General features: G+C 41.0%; 1 protein-coding gene across 1 annotated transcript in view; it reads left to right on the forward strand.

Moving 5' to 3' along the window:
* DDX23 (DEAD-box helicase 23) overlaps positions 1 to 17,493 on the forward strand; it is a 497,343-nt gene that overhangs the window by 132,111 nt on the left and 347,739 nt on the right. The window lies entirely within an intron of this gene.

Raw genomic sequence — 17,493 nt, forward strand, 5'->3', positions numbered from 1 at the left:
ATTTCTGGTGGATCTTAGGAACTCCTGGTTAGGGTATTTGCTCAGACAGAGCCTTCTACTATTTTTCTATTACTACTTCTATTAAACCTGATCTGAAGTAACTAAGGCAGGGGCATTATGGGTAGGTCTTAGCTGAGAGTTTTTGGCTGGCGCGAGCTTAGAAATGGCCGTATCTGTTCAGAGGACTGAACCGAAGTCCTATTTGTAATAAATGAACAAAGATCCTACAACACAGATGGAACGTTATGGTAAGACATAACTTCTTTTTTCAGGGGTGCTGGAAGTAGTTAGTCTTACAGTTTGCTACATGTGCCCCTCACTGTCCTTTATCCTCTCTATTTAGGGATGAACCTTCTATTTCTCATCTGAACAGTATGGTTTTGAAGGAGGGCTAGATTATCTGACAGAAGAATTTATTAATAGAGGTTATACTAAGAAAGAGGTCAACCGAGCTTATGCACAGATCAAGAAAGAGAGGCAGGGGAGAGGTAAGCCTTACATAAAAGGAGGAGATCCTGGTAAGCTTACAAATAGGACTAAACAGGATGGCACAGTTCCAGTAATTTTACCTTGTGCTCAAGGGATACTAAAGGTTAAACAGATAATTAATAAAAATTGGCATATTTTACTTGTAGAGGAGGACACTGCTAAAATTGTTGGAATTAAGCCTAGGTATACCCATAGTAATTGCCCATATCTTAAACAACAGTTATGTTATCCAAGGTTGCAGCATATGAATAGATATGAATTTAATGCCACTGTACCATGTGGCCAATGTAATTTTTGTATGTATGTTGATAAATCTAGATTCTACAAGCATCCTGACACTGGATATTTGTGGCATACTAATTGTAGGGCAAATTGTAATACTAAGAATTTGGTTTATATAGCACATTGTGTTATATGTTTTTAAGACCAACCGCAAATTAAGGGAACGCATTAGGGACCACATCTATTGCACCAAAATGAAACATGTTTATAGTGCTTTGGCTAAACATACATTATCCGAAGGTGAACAACATAGTTTTAGGTTCCAGGTTGTGCAAGTTATTAAGGAAAGTCCTAGATTAGGTGATACTTACAACAAGACAGAGACTAAGGAGTTGGCCTGGATCTTGCGTATGGGTGCACATAGAGGTTCAGGGCTAAACGAAATGGTCCCTCTTAAACCAGTTTTAAAAGGAAGGAAAATAAGAAGGTGATCACTTGTCATTGGTCATTATACATATGCATTTGTTTTTTTTTTCATCATGTTTATACTTAAATTGTTTTCTACGTATATACAATAATATACATATGGTTTTTAGGAATGGTAATCTAATTAGGATGTATTATGCTTTTAAATACAAATTGTTTTAAGAAAATGGAGGGAAAAGGAAGTGTGATGATTGGGTTGGTTAAGTATTTAAATTGTATTTTATGTAGATGTGTTAAAGTCGTCTGAGGAAGTAACTTATGTTATGAAAGCGCTTACGATATAATAAATTGTTATTTTTGGGTCCATTTCTATGAATTTTCGCTTTTGCAGGGAAAATTAGAACAACGCCCTAGCGAGACATGTCTTGACTCATGGTACCACACATAATTTTATGTTTATGGTTTTGGAGCTTATACACACCACCATGAGATTGGGGAATGTCATTGGTTTCACAGAAAGGGAAGAAGGGAAGTGGATCATCAGGCTGCGAGCTGACTTTTGGGACATGGTCTCAATGATAGGGTCAGCCTGAAACCTTTCCTTGTTGATCGCCCATTACCACACTAAAGAGTTTTTTTATTTTTCTTACAATTATATTTGTATTCATTTATTTCACCATTTTATATTATAATAAGTATAAAGATACATCAGCACATCTTTAGGTGTTTTTATCAGTGTTTTATTAGTATTATTAGTGTTTTTATAGGGCTTTTATAGTAGTATTTTGAGAGTTTTTTGAATATATTAAAGTATAAAAATTCTTCGAATATACTGAAGCATTCAAACATTCTAATGTTTTAACATTTTCAATTTGTATAATTGTTTCCATGGTGATAGATTGAATTATTGCACCTGATGAATCATTGGTCTAATGGATGACCTGTAATGGTTTTAAACTGGTTGTTTGTTCTGCTTTTTGAAGTCTGATGAAGCATCTTGTATAGATGTGAAAGTGCTTACTCATTTGATTAAAGCAGTGTTTTTCTAAAGAAACTGGTTGGCTTCGTTTGTCGTGGAGTTCCTGCAGCTTTTTTCTACTTAACATTATACATATGTATTTGTTTTTTTTCATCATGTTTATACTTAAATTGTTTTCTACGTATATACAATAATATACATATGTTTTTTAGGAATGGTAATTGATCTAATTAGGATGTATTATGCTTTTAAATACAAATTGTTTTAAGGAAATGGAGGGAAAATGAAGTGTGATGATTGGGTTGGTTAAGTATTTAAATTGTATTTTATGTAGATGTGTTAAAGTCGTCTGAGGAAGTAACTTATGTTATGAAAGCGCTTACGATATAATAAATTGTTATTTTTGGGTCCATTTCTATGAATTTTCGCTTTGTTTTTGGAGTCACATCCCGAACTACACTCTATTTGGATACTCGTTTCATGCCAGCAGTTTTGTGTATGCTTTACACATGTTCTTTTGAATAGCTGCCTTCTTTTGGAACCAGGGGGACTTTGTTATTGATATTTTTGCACACCTTACCGGTTGGGTGTCTTTGGGACTTTTTTATATTCACTTTCTCTAACATATGGAACAGTCTCCCTAAAGGAATAGGGAACATTTGTTCTTCACCGCAGATCTGAAGCACTTTCTCTTTTCCAACTGGCCGTAAAAATGCATTTTGTTTTGATATCTGTATCCTATTGAACGTTGACTATTATTATATTGCTGTAACTGCATAGCCTATCTCTCTCCAACAGAAATCAATGACATTGTACTACTTTATGATGTATAATAGCTTATTACTGATTTCTGATATATGATGTGCACTGTGTTATTCTATGCATAACTAAGTGGAGTTTTTCTTCCCAAGCCTCCACTGAGAATGGACATTTTGACTAGTCTAACTTTCCTGCTGCTAGACAAGCCCAGATAAATAAATAGAATAGTAATAGCAACAGTATGAGAAGTTTATAAATTGGATGTGTGCAACTCTGAATGTTTAACAAAAATGCACTCTGCCTGTTTTGCACTGAACAAGATTCAAGTGAAACATGAAAGGCTTTCCAGAAGTTTACACTTAACACGTTTGATTAATTGAAAAAACTGGCACTGTTTCAAGAGACTGTCTTTGAAGCCAGTGACTGAGCACTGTCACTGTGACTAAATGCAGCAGTATATCACCTCATTTATTACTTCTAGGCCCTTTGGCATTATGGGAGCACAAACTGCATTGTGTGAACAAAATGTGCCACTGTAGCACTCATTATAGACATTTTGTGTTTTAGTAAAGTGCAGCATGCTTTCAAGAGTTTTTTTAAAATGTATTAATATAGAACAGAACATTAAGATACAATGAAAATGTTTTTGTCAGTTTCCTGGTGGAGTTTTTCTTTTAGTTTTCTGTAGTTTCATGGATATCAACAAGACTTCATTGCACAGAATTGTGGATGTTTAGCAACTTGTTTGTGTAGCATTACAGTACAACCAATTGCATCTCTTCTTGTAAAGATTTTTTCCAATAGTTAACTTTTGAAAAGAGTTTAATTTTAACTTTTGTTTGTGCTTTTATGGCACTTGAACTCAGCAGGACACAGTCACAGGGTGTAAAACTGTGGGCAGTGCTAACATTACAAAAATACAGAAAGAATGAGGTCTTAGACAAATTCTTTTTCAGAAACAACATGATTAAAGGATAAACCCACACATTTTTGTCTTCCTCTTTAATCCAACTCCAAGCATGTCGCATACAAAAATGTAGCATGAAAAACATAATTTAAGTGGTACTGTTAATGACTTTTTTAAACAAGAAGCAAATTTATTGCAAGAGAAACAAGCCCATCAGTTCTAAGTAATACAAACTGCAATCCTCATGCATGGTGCACTTAATCTTTTTGCACTGATTGCTGGTACAGTTAAAATTGTCTTTTTTATCTGATAAGGTACTAATAACTAAATGTTCATTTCTCTATGAGTGCTTACATGTTGTATTTCAAAATTTGATTTTCATTTCTGTCTCTATTAAAAAGCTCAAAAACTTTTTTATCGTTTCTCTCCATCTATTCTGTGACTCCTTATTGCCCCTTAAAAACAGGAAATGTAACATGCACACACACACACACACACACACACACACACACACACACACACACACACACACACTATTTATACAAAGAGATAAGGGATTTGAATGCCTTCCTCATATTTTCTTTTCTATTAAACAAATATCAGACTTCCAGTATGACCTCAGTAATTAAAACAGCTGCGGTGGTGCAGTGGTTAGCATTGCTGCCTCACAGCAAGAGGCTCTCCGGTTCGATCCTCGTCTGGGGTGCCTTCTGTGTGGAGTCTGCATGTCCTCCCTGTGGTCGTGTGGGTTTTGTCCGGGTGCTCCGGTTTCCTCCCACATCCCAAAGACATGCTGTAGGTGGATTGGACACTCTGAATTGGCCCCAGGCATGAGTGCGTGCATGTGTGTGCCTTCTGTGGAAGGTTGGGTTTTGGGCTGGCAACTCAACACCGTAAAACTCCACTGCCATTCATGAGTGGATAAGTGATCTGCTGTGGTGACCCCTAACCGGGAAAACCAAAAGAAGAAGACGACTGTAATTTATTGCATGTCCCTCAGGGTAACGAGTTAATAACTTGTTTACTGTTATTGCATTTTGACTGAAGCTTTTTCTCTATGTACCATTCTGACTTATGGTGAAATCTCATTTATTTTTATTTTTGCTGTTTCATCTTAACTGCAACATGGTGTAGGTAAAGAGGTAAGGCTACATCTTGGACTTTTGCAATCTGTTAAGAAAATAAAGTAATATGACTGATTCCTAGTGGTCAATAAAAAGTTTTAAACTTAGGTGCTGATTGCAGTCAGGTTTTTCACATATCATTTGCTGACAGATCATCAATAAAACCTTCAGCATGCAGATATCACTTGGAGCTACAATTCCAAATTTGAAGAAAAATGCTGACTACCCTACTCTCTTGAGCCTGACATTCACATGGAATGTAAAATGCTGTATTAAGAGACAGCCACCAACAAAAATCAAAGGATGTGATTGTCAAAAGGCAGACTCGCCAGCAACTCTTTGTTCTCATAAAGTAACATCAGGCTGGCAAAAACCTTGACTGGAAGGAGTAGTCATGCAGCATGATAGCCATTCCCACACTTAGGACATGTTGGCAATTTACAGATTAGGCAATAGCAGCCACTTAGTGATGCAGGGTATTGGTATTTCAGAAAATATCAGGATGTAATGAAAAACTTACACATGCATGTGTGTATATATGTATTTATGTCCTTCCATATCACTGTTTCAGTATTCTTTACAATAGGGATCCCCTACCACTGGTAGGCAGATGTCCGGCCAGTATACAAACACCTTTAGGATGTAGTGGGTACGCCATATGTCACATGCTTATTCCCCATGTATGGCGTAGGGCATAAAGGTGACGTCTGGCTGTACCATCCTCAGAACAACTTTGTCGCCAATCCAAACTCCATCTTCGATCGTCGGTCTGAAAGTTCGTTCGTTTGCTGGTTACCTAACCACTTTCAGATAAGTACCTCATTGAGGTTTTTTGATTTTCTTATCTTTGTTTTGCCTTGTTCTGGTTGTTGGTTTCATGTCATCCAGAAAGGGGAAATGCCAGTGTGGGAAACAAATTCACGATAAATATTGTCTCTAGCAGTGTTTGTTTTGTTTAGGCGACCATACATCTTGTGAGATTTGTTAAACTTTTGTCCCTGAGACGTTGTGTAGTTTGCTTTCTTCCCTCGCTATTTACTTAGAGAAACAAAGACTTTTGGCTAATGGTATTATGGAAGGATCTTCCCAGCCCAAAGGTCAGACGTCTGTGAGGAAAAAGACCAAGAAAGCTTGGTTGTATTCTTTGGCTGTACTGCCTCCACTAGACGTCTTTCTTGAGGCTGGTGAAAGCTCAGAGGATTTTTCAGTTTCCTTCTTGGATTCCTCTGCCTTGACCACTTCATAGGTCGGCATGGATCCGACTCCACGCACGTCCATTGAGGCCTTGCAGACATCCATTTTGGGTGTACAGTGGAGCCATAGCTGATGATTACTGAAGGGTCTAGAGGTGTTCTTCAGATATCAGTGATGGAAGAGGTTCTGACTACAATTATACAAAGTATCGTAAATCGTTTAAGGCCACTGTCCCACTTAAAGAAGCAGAAAACTAAACACATTTCACATGCTCCTAAAGATCCTCAGAGTGAATGGCAAAACTTCCACTCAAGGCCTGTTTAATGCCCTTATGGTTCTTAAGCCTCCACAGGGGGTTTCTTTTCCTGCTCATCATTGGTCTTCTACTCCTCCTAAGAGACCCAGGGAGAAGGATTCCTCTGATGATGATGATGTTGATTCTGCTGAGGAGTCCTTGACTTATTCCTCTCAGATTCCTTCTCCACTTGACTGTGGTTCTGAGGAAGAAGAGTCTATCAGTCCTGACCTTCCTTTTGAAGAAACGTCATTTGGTTACACTATTTCCAAAATGATGACATTTTTCAAATGGGACTGTGCTCGTGTATGATGTTCAGAAGAGGTACTATGAGCTTCTACAGATGAAGATGTTCTTCATCTCACATTGCTGCAGTCCTTACTTATGGGTAGTCCGCTGTCCTCGGTCGGCCCGAATACCAAAGTATTAGGCTGACGTCGGTCATGGCGCTCAGATCTGACATCAGAGCGTCAGGGTATAAAAGCGCATGACCGACGTCATATCCTCAGTCTTTTTTGCCGCATGGTCCGATGCAGAAGCAGCGTTGCAAGTGCCGTTCGGCGTTCTGAAATTTTTCGAATTCGGAGTTTCAGACCGATACCAAGTTGGGCTAAGTACCCCGTTGGGGAATATTTTTGTTTTTTCTTGCCTCAGTTATTTACCGGATGTCAGAAAAAGTGAATAATTGTATTTCTTGTGGGAAACAAATACCGCATAGGGATTACCACTCACTTTGTATTCCTTGTTTGGGACCGGAGCATGACGTAGTCGGGTGTCGGTTTTGTGCTAGGTTCAATAAGCGCACTATAAAGCGGAGGTTAGATTGCGCTAGGTTAGTCTTTGGCAAGCGGTGTAATTATAATATGCCGTCGGATCCTCCGACGCCCGCTTCCGCGAAGAAGCGCAAAGACAAATCTGTGAAGCCTAGGCAGGATGATTCGTCCGTTTCGGACGCCGGTCCATTAGAAGTTACAGGGGAACAGGTGGATCCGGCTGAAGTTTCTGTTGAGACTCAGGGGGAAACTTTGATTTTGCAAGAGGTGGCTTCACAGGACTCAGGTCAGGCTGAAGGGGCCTCACAGGTTACTATTCTCCCTACTGTGCCTAGGGTGGTTAGGCCTTCTGCTACTATTTCTAAGGCTCCTTCTAAGGGTAGGTCTGTTTTGCCTTCCTCTGGTGTCAGTCCTGGTTCCTCAGGGTCAGTGCCTAAAAAGCACATGCTTAAAATGGCAGAAGATTTGATTACTTTAATTAGAGGTTCTATGCCCCCTCCTGATAAGAGGCCCAGGGTAGAGCTAGAGTTGGAAAGTTTGGAGCAGGCCTCAGATGATTCAGAGTCTTCTGTGGAAGACATTCGAGATTTTCCTCCTTATTCGGATTCTGATGCAGAGGATTCCTCTCCTTCTGCTTCTCCTCCTGAGGATTTTTCTTTTTCAGAAACTTTACATTCCATGAGGGAGCATTTTAAGTGGGAAGGACAGGATTTCTCTGATTCTCGGAAAAGGCTTAGGGAATTTTTGTTTTTACCACAGCATAGACCCTTAGCTATACCTCCAGTTTTGGATGTTGTTCAAGATGTTTTCTTGGAGGCTTCCCTTAACCCAGATTCTGTGCCTCCTGCGCCAGTCAAACCAGACAGGTATTACAGGGTGCCTGAGGCTCATAAATATCTGTATAAAAGTCCTAGGGCAGACCCAGAAACTATTAGTCAGGGGCCTAAGGGTGTTAGAGCTTCTGTTGTAAAAAATCCGGTGCCTCTAGATAAGGAAGCTAGAGCTTTGGATAGATGGGGTAAGAAGGTGTATACCTCTTCTACGTTAGCAATGAGGGCTTTAAATTGCCAGTTTCATATGTTGAAATATCAGAATTTCCTCCTTTCTCAGCTAAAATCTAAAGTGGATGCTTTAGCAGAGGGTATTGAGTGTAAAGAACTGCAGGATTTGGTGCATGTCTCTGAACAGGTGGGCAAGCATTCTTTACAGTGTGGCTTTGATGCTGTACAGGCTTCTTCTAGGGTGGCTGCCACTGGTTCAGTTATTCGAAGGCACGCCTGGCTTAAGGATCAGAATTTGTCTGAGCATGTTAAGACTAGAATTCTGGATGCCCCTTTACAGTCTGAAGTTTTGTTTGGTCCTCCTGTAGAGTCTGTATTGAAGAAAATGGAGGACAAGGCTAAGTCTATGCAGACTGTTAAAGATTTTTTGCAGGTGCAACCTCCAAAGTTTAGTAGAAATTGGCCTACTAAAGGATGGACTTATCCTTCTTCTGATTCTCAGTCTAGGGGCAGATCTAGACGTGGTAGGGGCAGAGCTCAAAGTTCCTTCAGACCTAGAACATGGAGTTCGCCTGCACAGTCTGCAGGTGAGGGCAGGGGCCAGTCCTTTCGTAAACAGGCCCAATGACCTGCATTTTCAGCTGCCAGATTCCTCTTGCCTGGCAGCTCCTTTGGGAGGAAAGTTAGCACTTTTCAAGCAAAACTGGCTTTTAGTCACCCAGGACAAATGGGTATTGGACATCATAAACCGAGGCTACAAGTTTTATTTCCATACATTGCCTCCTTTCAAAGGCATGCCAGATGTTCCTCCTCGGCAAAGGTTAGAGGCTCACAAACAGATTTCTTTACTTCTTCAAATGGGAGCTATACAGCCAGTTCCTCTGGCAGAAGTGGGCCTAGGATTTTACTCTCGCCTGTTTCTAGTTCCAAAGAAAGGGCACACGTGGAGACTGATTTTGGATTTATCTATCCTCAACACTTATCTGGACATTCCAAAGTTCAAGATGCTGACGTTACAACAGCTTTTACCTCTGTTGGGAAAAGACCACTGGATGGTAACTCTGGATCTCAAAGAGGCTTATCTTCATGTTCCTATCAGGCCCAGTTGCAGGAGGTACCTGCGTTTTCGAGCTGGAAATTTACATTATCAGTTCTCTGCATTGCCCTTTGGCTTATCTACTGCGCCCAGAGTGTTCACAAAGGTTCTGGCTCCAGTGATAGCCTTTTCAGGTTAAGAGGAATACAGATTTATCCTTATTTGGACGATTGCCTGATTATTGCTCAAGACAAAGACGAACTTCTTCATCATCTACAATATGTGATGGTAGTGTTAAGATGCCTAGGGTATTCTGTGAACGAAACAAAGTCCAGTCTAGTACCCTCTCAGGACATGTGCTTTCTGGGTGTGAGACTGAATACAGCTTCCCAGATGGCTTTTTTGACCCCGGACAAACAAAGAAGCCTTTCTCTTTATTTCCATCAAATGTCTCTACAGTCCAGGCTGACTGCAAGGACAGTCCTTCAAGCCTTGGGGTTCATGGCATCTTGTATTCTGGTGCTTCCCAATGCCAAACTGCATATGAGAAAGCTTCAATGGTATCTCAAAAATGTATGGACACAACACTGCCAAGATCTAGACACTGTCATTCAGATAATACCTTGCATTCAGAAGGAATTTTTGTGGTGGGCTCAGGAATGTCACCTAAACAAGGGACTCTCTGTGACCCGACCAGAGGCGAGTCAGATTCTAACGACAGATGCCTCGGACAAGGCTTGGGGAGCACACCTCAATGGAAAATGGGTGCAAGACACGTGGCCTGTCAGACTTCAACATTTGCATATCAACTTGAAGGAGATGTTAGCAGTCCAGTTTGCATTAATGGCTTTCAAGGATTTACTTCACCCAGGGCAGGTGTTGATTCAAACAGACAACACTACTGTCATGTGGTACATCAACAAGCAAGGGGGAACCCATTCATACCCACTTTGCAGGCAAGCGATGATTTTGTGGGAGACTGCTCTCAGTTTACACCTCAATCTTCAAGCAAGGTATCTGCCAGGAGCACAGAACTCCTTAGCAGATGTGTTGAGCAGACAGATGGTGGATCCTCACGAGTGGAAATTGGATCCTCATGTATTCCAGCAGTTGACAGTGTTATGGGGGACTCCAGACATAGATCTGTTCGCTTCTCCACTAAATTACCAGTTGCCAAAGTTTTGCACAAAAAGGTTTCATCACACAGCTTGGAAGGTGGATGCTCTATCATTCAGTTGGAACAATCTTCATGTCTATGCCTTTCCACCTCTGCCTCTCCTCCCCAAGGTACTCTTGAAGGCCAGACAAGACAAACCATCCATGATTCTGATAGCACCGGATTGGCCTCGACAGCACTGGTACCCACTTCTGAGAAGTTTAGTAAGGGAGCCTCCATGGCCTCTACCTTTGATTCCGCATCTTTTGTCTCAGGAGGGCAGTCACTTCCTCAATGTCAGGATTCAGTCTCTGCATCTAACAGCTTGGCATATTCTGTTTTAGACCCTGGAGGGTCTCAGCTGCCACAACAAGTTTTGAATGTTATTTTGGAGGCCAGAAGGCCTAGTACAAGGAAAGTTTATGCTGATAAATGGAGGAGATTTTTATTTGGAGCAAAGAGAAGGATTTTGATGTTTCCAAGCCTAATTTAAGTGCTTCTCTTCAATATCTTACTGAGTTACTGGACAAAGGTTTGTCTTTCTCCTCTATAAAGATTCATGCTGCAGCCATTTCTGCTCACTATGATTGTGACCCTCCTTTATTCTCTCATCCTTTGTTTAAGCAATTTCTTAGAGGGGCAAAGAACATAAGACCCCCACGTAGAGCTCCTACTCCTGCTTGGGATCTCAATTTTGTGTTGGAAAAACTTACTCTACAACCTTTTGAGCCTGCAGCTACGGCCGAGTTAAAGTACTTGTCTTGGAAAACTGCTTTTTTGTTGGCCATTACTTCTGCGAGAAGGGTTTCTGAATTACAGGCCCTTATGGCAGTGGAGCCTTTCCTGATTTTTCATAAGGATAGGGTATCTTTGCATACTAATCCTTCCTTTATGCCTAAAGTGGTTTCTAGTGTGGCCTTAAACCAAACTATTCATTTGCCTACTTTTTATGCAAACCCCCAAAATAAAGGGGAGAAGATTTTGCATACTTTGGATATTCACAGGTAGTTGCGTTATTATTTGAGCAGAACCAAGGAGTTCAGACAGTCTCAACAGTTGTTTGTTTCTTTTGCTTTGGGTTCTCAGGGTAAACCTGTTTCAAAACAAACTATTTCTAAGTGGATTGGGTTTTGTATTTCTTTCTGTTATTCCCATCATGGTAAGGAGATTCCGGCTGGAATCAGACCTCATTCCACTAGAGCTACTGCCACCTCTACTGCCTTTCTAAGGGGGGTAGCTACAAAAGATATTTTGGAAGCAGCTACTTGGAGTTCTGTACATACTTTTTCTAAACATTACCACCTTCCTCTTTATTCTAAGTCTAGGGCTGGATTTGCCACTGCAATTTTACAGGGCATTTTAGCAGCCCCTAATGCTTTATGATTTTGCCATCCTCCCTTTCCCGTTGCTTTGGGATTCTACCCATAAGTAAGGACTGCAGCAATGTGAGATGAAGAACATAGTACAGTTTTGTACCTACCATAAATGTAGATGTTCGAAGATCCACATTGCTGCAGTCCAATTTACCCTCCCTCCTTCCCCACTGTAGTTTGGCATGGTTATATGGTTTGGGTGATGGTTGTTGTTGGGCCTGTTTTTGGGAGGTATTCTGTTTTTGGCTGTGGCCTTTCTTTTTAGGGCCTTCTGACATCTGGGGCAAGAAAAGACTGAGGATATGACGTCGGTCATGCGCTTTTATACCCTGACGCTCTGATGTCAGATCTGAGCGCCCATGACCGACGTCAGCCTAATACTTTGGTATTCGGGCCGACCGAGGACAGCGGACTACCCATAAGTAAGGACTGCAGCAATGTGGATCTTCAAACATCTACATTTATGGTAGGTACAAAACTGTACTTTTCCTGGGCCCACCTTCTGTTCTTGCTGCCTTGATGAATCCATTTTCCACTGCTTTCTCAAGCTCCTCATCCCCAACCCCCTGCTCCCAAAAAACCTGATAGGTTTTATAAAGTGACTGATGACTACAGGTGTCTTTATAAGCATCCCTCTGCTGACCCTTCTGTAGTGTCAGTTGCTTCTGATATGCCCTCCAAATTGTTGCCTTCCACTAAGTTGCTTCCATCTGATAAGGATGCAGAACCATTTAGAGGCTGGATAAGAAGGTGTATACTTCTGCTAACCTAGCCTTTAGAGCTGTTAACTATCAGACACGTGACCAGATATCTTTTGGCTCTTCTGTCTGAAGTCTGTCAGGCTATTTCAGAAGTCCCTGATTCTGAGGGGAAGGCCTCTGCTCTTGCCTTGCTAGGGACATCCTCCCAAGTGGCTTGGAATTCCATTAAATGCAGCTGATGTTTCCTCTTTTGAGAAGGTATTCCTGGCTCAGACTTCAGACTTTGTCGGATGATATCAAGGCTAAACTGATGGATGCTCCTCTGGATAGTAAACATTTGTTTGGTGCTGCTGCTGCAGAGTTGTTTAAGTCCCTGTAAGGGCTTACAGGAGTTGAAGCATATTTTGGATTCACCTGTTCCCAAGTTTCAGAGGAATTATCCTAACAAGGCTGCCTTTGTCTGTAGATGGTCTTGCAGGTTGTAGAAGGGCTTCCCCTGCTAAGGCTACCCCAACTTCTCCTACTCAGAAGCCTCCTTTTTCTGACAAACCAGGTGCTGTTTGACTGTCCTTGTCCTGTTCTTTTCAGTCACGTTCCTCTTTCAATATACCTGTCTCTGTTCCTTCCTGTTTGGCTAAAGATTACCCAAGACTTCTGGGTTCTTTCCATAATTCACCAGGGTTATTACATTGTTTGGAAATTTCTTCCCCCTTTTAGGGCATTCCTCAGCCTCCACAGGAACAATTGCCCTTTTTTCCAGGTGTTTTTCAGGGCCTGCTGGCTCAGGGAACAAGTCAAGAAGTTTATCTCCTCAGAGGGGAAGGGGTTTTACTCTATAATGTTTGTGGTCCCCAGGAAAAAGGTACCTGGAGACCCATTCTGCAGCTCTCTCAGCTAAACACCTTTTTAAAGATGCCTTCCTTTCAGGTGCTTTCCCTTCAAACCTTGTTTCTCCTGCTGCTTCCTCAGGCTTTTCTAGTTTCTCTGGATCTCAAGGATGCTTATGTGTACATTCCTAGTTATCCCCTTTTCAGGAAGTTTTTACGTTTCATGTCTACTGCCCCAGGGGTCTTCACCATATGTCTCGCTCCTGTGATTGTCTTTTGCAAGATGAGGGGAGTACAAATCTTTCCTTATCTTGAAGACCTGCTCATTCAGGCCTCCTGTTCAGAGATCCTGCTTCTGCATCTACACTTACTTTTTTCTGTCCTGCAAAGCTTGGGGTTTACTGTAAATTTCCAAAAGTCTTTCCTGACTTCTTAGGATCATGTTTTTCTGGGATGCAGAATGCAGTCTGTTCCAACGCTGGCATCCCTGCCTCCTCCCAAAGCTTTAACTCTCATTGCTTTCTTTCAGTCCCTTTTTTCTCTGGCTTCAGTTGCAGCCAGAAAATTTCTGAAGACTCTGGGTTTCATGGCTTGTACCATTCCTATCCTCCCTATAGCCACGTTGCACATGAGAAAACTCTAGTGGTTTCTAAAGTCAGTTTGGCTGCAACATTCTCATCCTTCAGATTTTCTAGTTGCTCTACTTCCATGCTTCAAGCTGGAACTTCAGTGGTGAATTCATCAGTTGTCCCTCAACTCAGGGCTTCCTTTTCAACCACAACTCCCCTCTTAGGAACTTTTCACAGATGCCTTGGATGTGGGATGGGGGTCCTCCTTTGGCCCTCTGAAAGTGCACGACCTTTCGTCTCTTAGACAAAGAAAAGACCACATCAGTGTCAAAGTGACAACCGCTCTTCTTCTGGTTCATCTTATGCCTCTTCAGGCTTTTCATTCTCTTTTCCTTTCAGGGCCCCTCAAGATTCTCGCAGACAATACCACAGTTATGTGGTATGTCAACAAGCAAGGGGAACAAAGCCTTCTGTCCTGTGCAGGTTAGACGTTCAGGTTTGGGATCTACCTGTCTAGTATCAGGTGACCCTTCAGGCAGTTTACATTCCCTGATATCAGAAAATAGTGGCAGATTCTCTATAAACAGGTCCATAACACAATCCCACAAGTGGGTACTTCACAGGGATGTGTTTCTGGACATTGTCCACCAGTGGGGTAATCCTCAAGTAGATCTGTTTGCCTCCCCTCTGAACAAGTACTTGCTCTATTTTGCCTTCTGGCCTGAAAGGTGGGCACCCTCTCTCTTTCTTGGAAGGGAATGTTTCTTTATGCTTTCCCTCCTTTTCATCTCATTCCTAAAGTCTTGTTCAATAAAACAGAATTCTCCCAAAATTTTGCTGGTGACTCCCTTTTGGCCCAGTCAACATTGGTTCCCTCTTCTGCATCTATCCATGGGCATTCATCACAAGTTACCTCACAGGGCGTACCTACTCACACAAGTCAAGGGGTCTCTCATATATCCCCACCTGTCCACTGTTCAGCTGACATTGTGGGTCATAGGGTTTTGATCCCATTCAGACACATTTTTTTCTGAAGACATGCTTTGGGTCCTACATGAGGCCAGGAATCCCAGTACTAGGAAATCTTATTTATCCAAATGAAAGAGATTTTCTATTTGTCTTCCTTATAACAGGATCTACTTACTGTGGATGTTCTTTTGATTCTCTCTCATTTGTGTGACTTGCTCAATGCTGGTTTGACATATTCTTCTTTTAGGGCCCACCTGTCAGCTATCTCTACTTGTATGCCATTGACTTCCCCTTTAGGCTCTAGATTCAAGGCCAAACAATTTCTTAAAGGCATCCTTCACATTAGGCTTTCCAGGAAGCCACTCCTTCCTTCCTTCCTGGGACCTTAATTTTGTTTTGAATAAATTTTGTCAAGCTCCTTTTGAGCGTGCTGCTTCAGCTTCCTTACAACATTGTTCTTGGACGACTGTTCTTCTTTTGGCTCAAACTTCTGCCAGACAGGTGTCTGAGCTGCAAGCCCTTATGGCTGTTCCTTCTTTTTTAGTTTTTCCTAAGGGCAGGGTGTCCCTTTGTACTAATCCTTTCTTTTATGCCCAAGTTGGTTAATGAGTTGTCTCTTAATCAGTCTGTTCATTTACCAACATTTTTCCCTTCTCCGCAGTCTGGTAGTGAGGTTTTGCACACTTTCGATTTGCATAGACAACTCTGATATTATTTGCATAAGAATGATGCTTTTCATGAATCTGAACCGCTTTTTTGTTTTTTTTTCATCCTAGGTCTTTAGGTTTGGCTGTTTCCAAGCAAATCATTTCTTCTTAGCTATCTAACGCCATTTCTTTTTGCTATTATTTTCATGGGACGAGCCTTCTTTCTGCTGAGGCTCATTCTCCTAGGGCTGTGGCTTCTTCGGGTGCTTTTTTTCAGTGATTTGGATGCTGATTCTATTCTTGAGGCAGCTGCCTGGACTAATATACATACATTTACCAAGCACTATAAGTTTGATTTGATTTCTAGGACCAGAACTGTTTCTGCTAGAGCCATTCTCCATGGCTTCCTAGAGGGTTATGCTGGCCCTTATTTCTTCCTGAGCTATTGTACTCTCCCTATTGTAAAGAATACTGCAGCAGTGATATGGAACGACGTAGTACAAGTTATGTATAATCTTACCATAACAGTAGACTTCCTTCTCTTCACTGTTGCAGTATTCCCTCCCTCTTCTCCCCTCGTCCTTTTTTCCTTCTGGATGTGCTTGTTACCTTCTAGTATCCTCGGACTATCGTCCCTTTTGGAGTTTCAGTTCTGAGGATGGGACGTCAACTTTATGACCTACTCCGTGCACAGGAAGCATACGTGAGATGTACGGTGTACCCATTACAACCTAAAGACTTTTGTATACTGGCCAGACATCAGGCTATCCTTGGCAGGGGATCCGTATTGCAAAGAGTACTGCAACAGTGAAGAAAATGACATCTACTGTTATGGTAAGATTTTAAACAGCTGTACCATTTCTTTATTTTTGATGTGGTTTACTTAGGAAAAAAGATGGTAAGAGTCTTTGTGCTCTGTGAAAGGAAAACAAATGGAAATGAAAAAATGGGAAAGATACTGAAAGTTTCTGGACACTAAACTATAGCGAAGTGATACAGGAAATAGAAGTAACCTGGGAAATTGTCCTTTATTTTAGCAATGTATTAATAAGTGATCCAAACCCTATTGTTTGTTTAAATTATAGGTTGCATCATAGAGATGGCAAAACCATTATATGGACCATTTAATGGGGTTTTGCTTAGGGTAAATTAAAACTGTCTGTACCTAACAAATTAATATGTGTATAAATCTCTGAAATGGAAGGAATATATGTAGGAAGCTACAGATCAAGAGTATGAGAAAAGAAATTTGTATTATTATAGAGAATATGGGGTACATGAAGCCAAAAGTGTACATATTTTGTGGAGATGCCATAGCTTTTATTGAACATAGATGAGACTCGCACTAAATTAAATTGTTTCTGGATTATAAAGTTTCTTCTTAGATACAGGGCAGTGCTTAATTTGCATACAAGACACAGAACAGTGTGTTCCATTTAAGCTTACATAAACTGTCACAAAATTTTGTATGCAGCACTGAATTACCGTATATTATTTTCTGTAAAATAAATGGTGGTGAGTGATATATTTTACACGGAACCTACATAAATGAGTTGACAAAAGTTTTTCACAAATTTGTGATGAGGTAGAAGATGGCAAAGCAAGAGCACATGAGGAAGGGAAGGATCCATCTGAAAGACGGCTTTATTGTAGTCTGAGAGTAGACATGCCGGGAGCAAAAACAAGTCTGGTGTTCAGTTCTGATGTGCCTAGACATGGAAGGTATACTTTGTGTTGCATTCGAGTTTTGGTAATTCATAAGGAAGTATGCATGCATTGGTAAACTAGGGATTAGTTGGATTATCTGGGATGTGTTTGGTCCTTATTTGCTTATTGAGTCTCAGCTTGATCTGGATACAGTTAAGACAGTATTCAAACGAAGTAGGAAGAGAAGCAGTCCGTGCGGAAATGCCATAGCTGAGAGGAAGAGGTCTTTTACACTTAGATATGTATGTGCTCCTGAATGGTAATTATGTTAAGCAAGAACCATGCAAAAAAAATTGTGGGTGATATTGTTTTGGATGAATATTTATGAAGTGTTTTGTA

The sequence above is a fragment of the Protopterus annectens genome, chromosome 9.part0 (assembly GCF_019279795.1).
Source record: "Protopterus annectens isolate FY-2018-M chromosome 9.part0, PAN1.0, whole genome shotgun sequence".
NCBI lineage: Eukaryota > Metazoa > Chordata > Ceratodontiformes > Protopteridae > Protopterus > Protopterus annectens.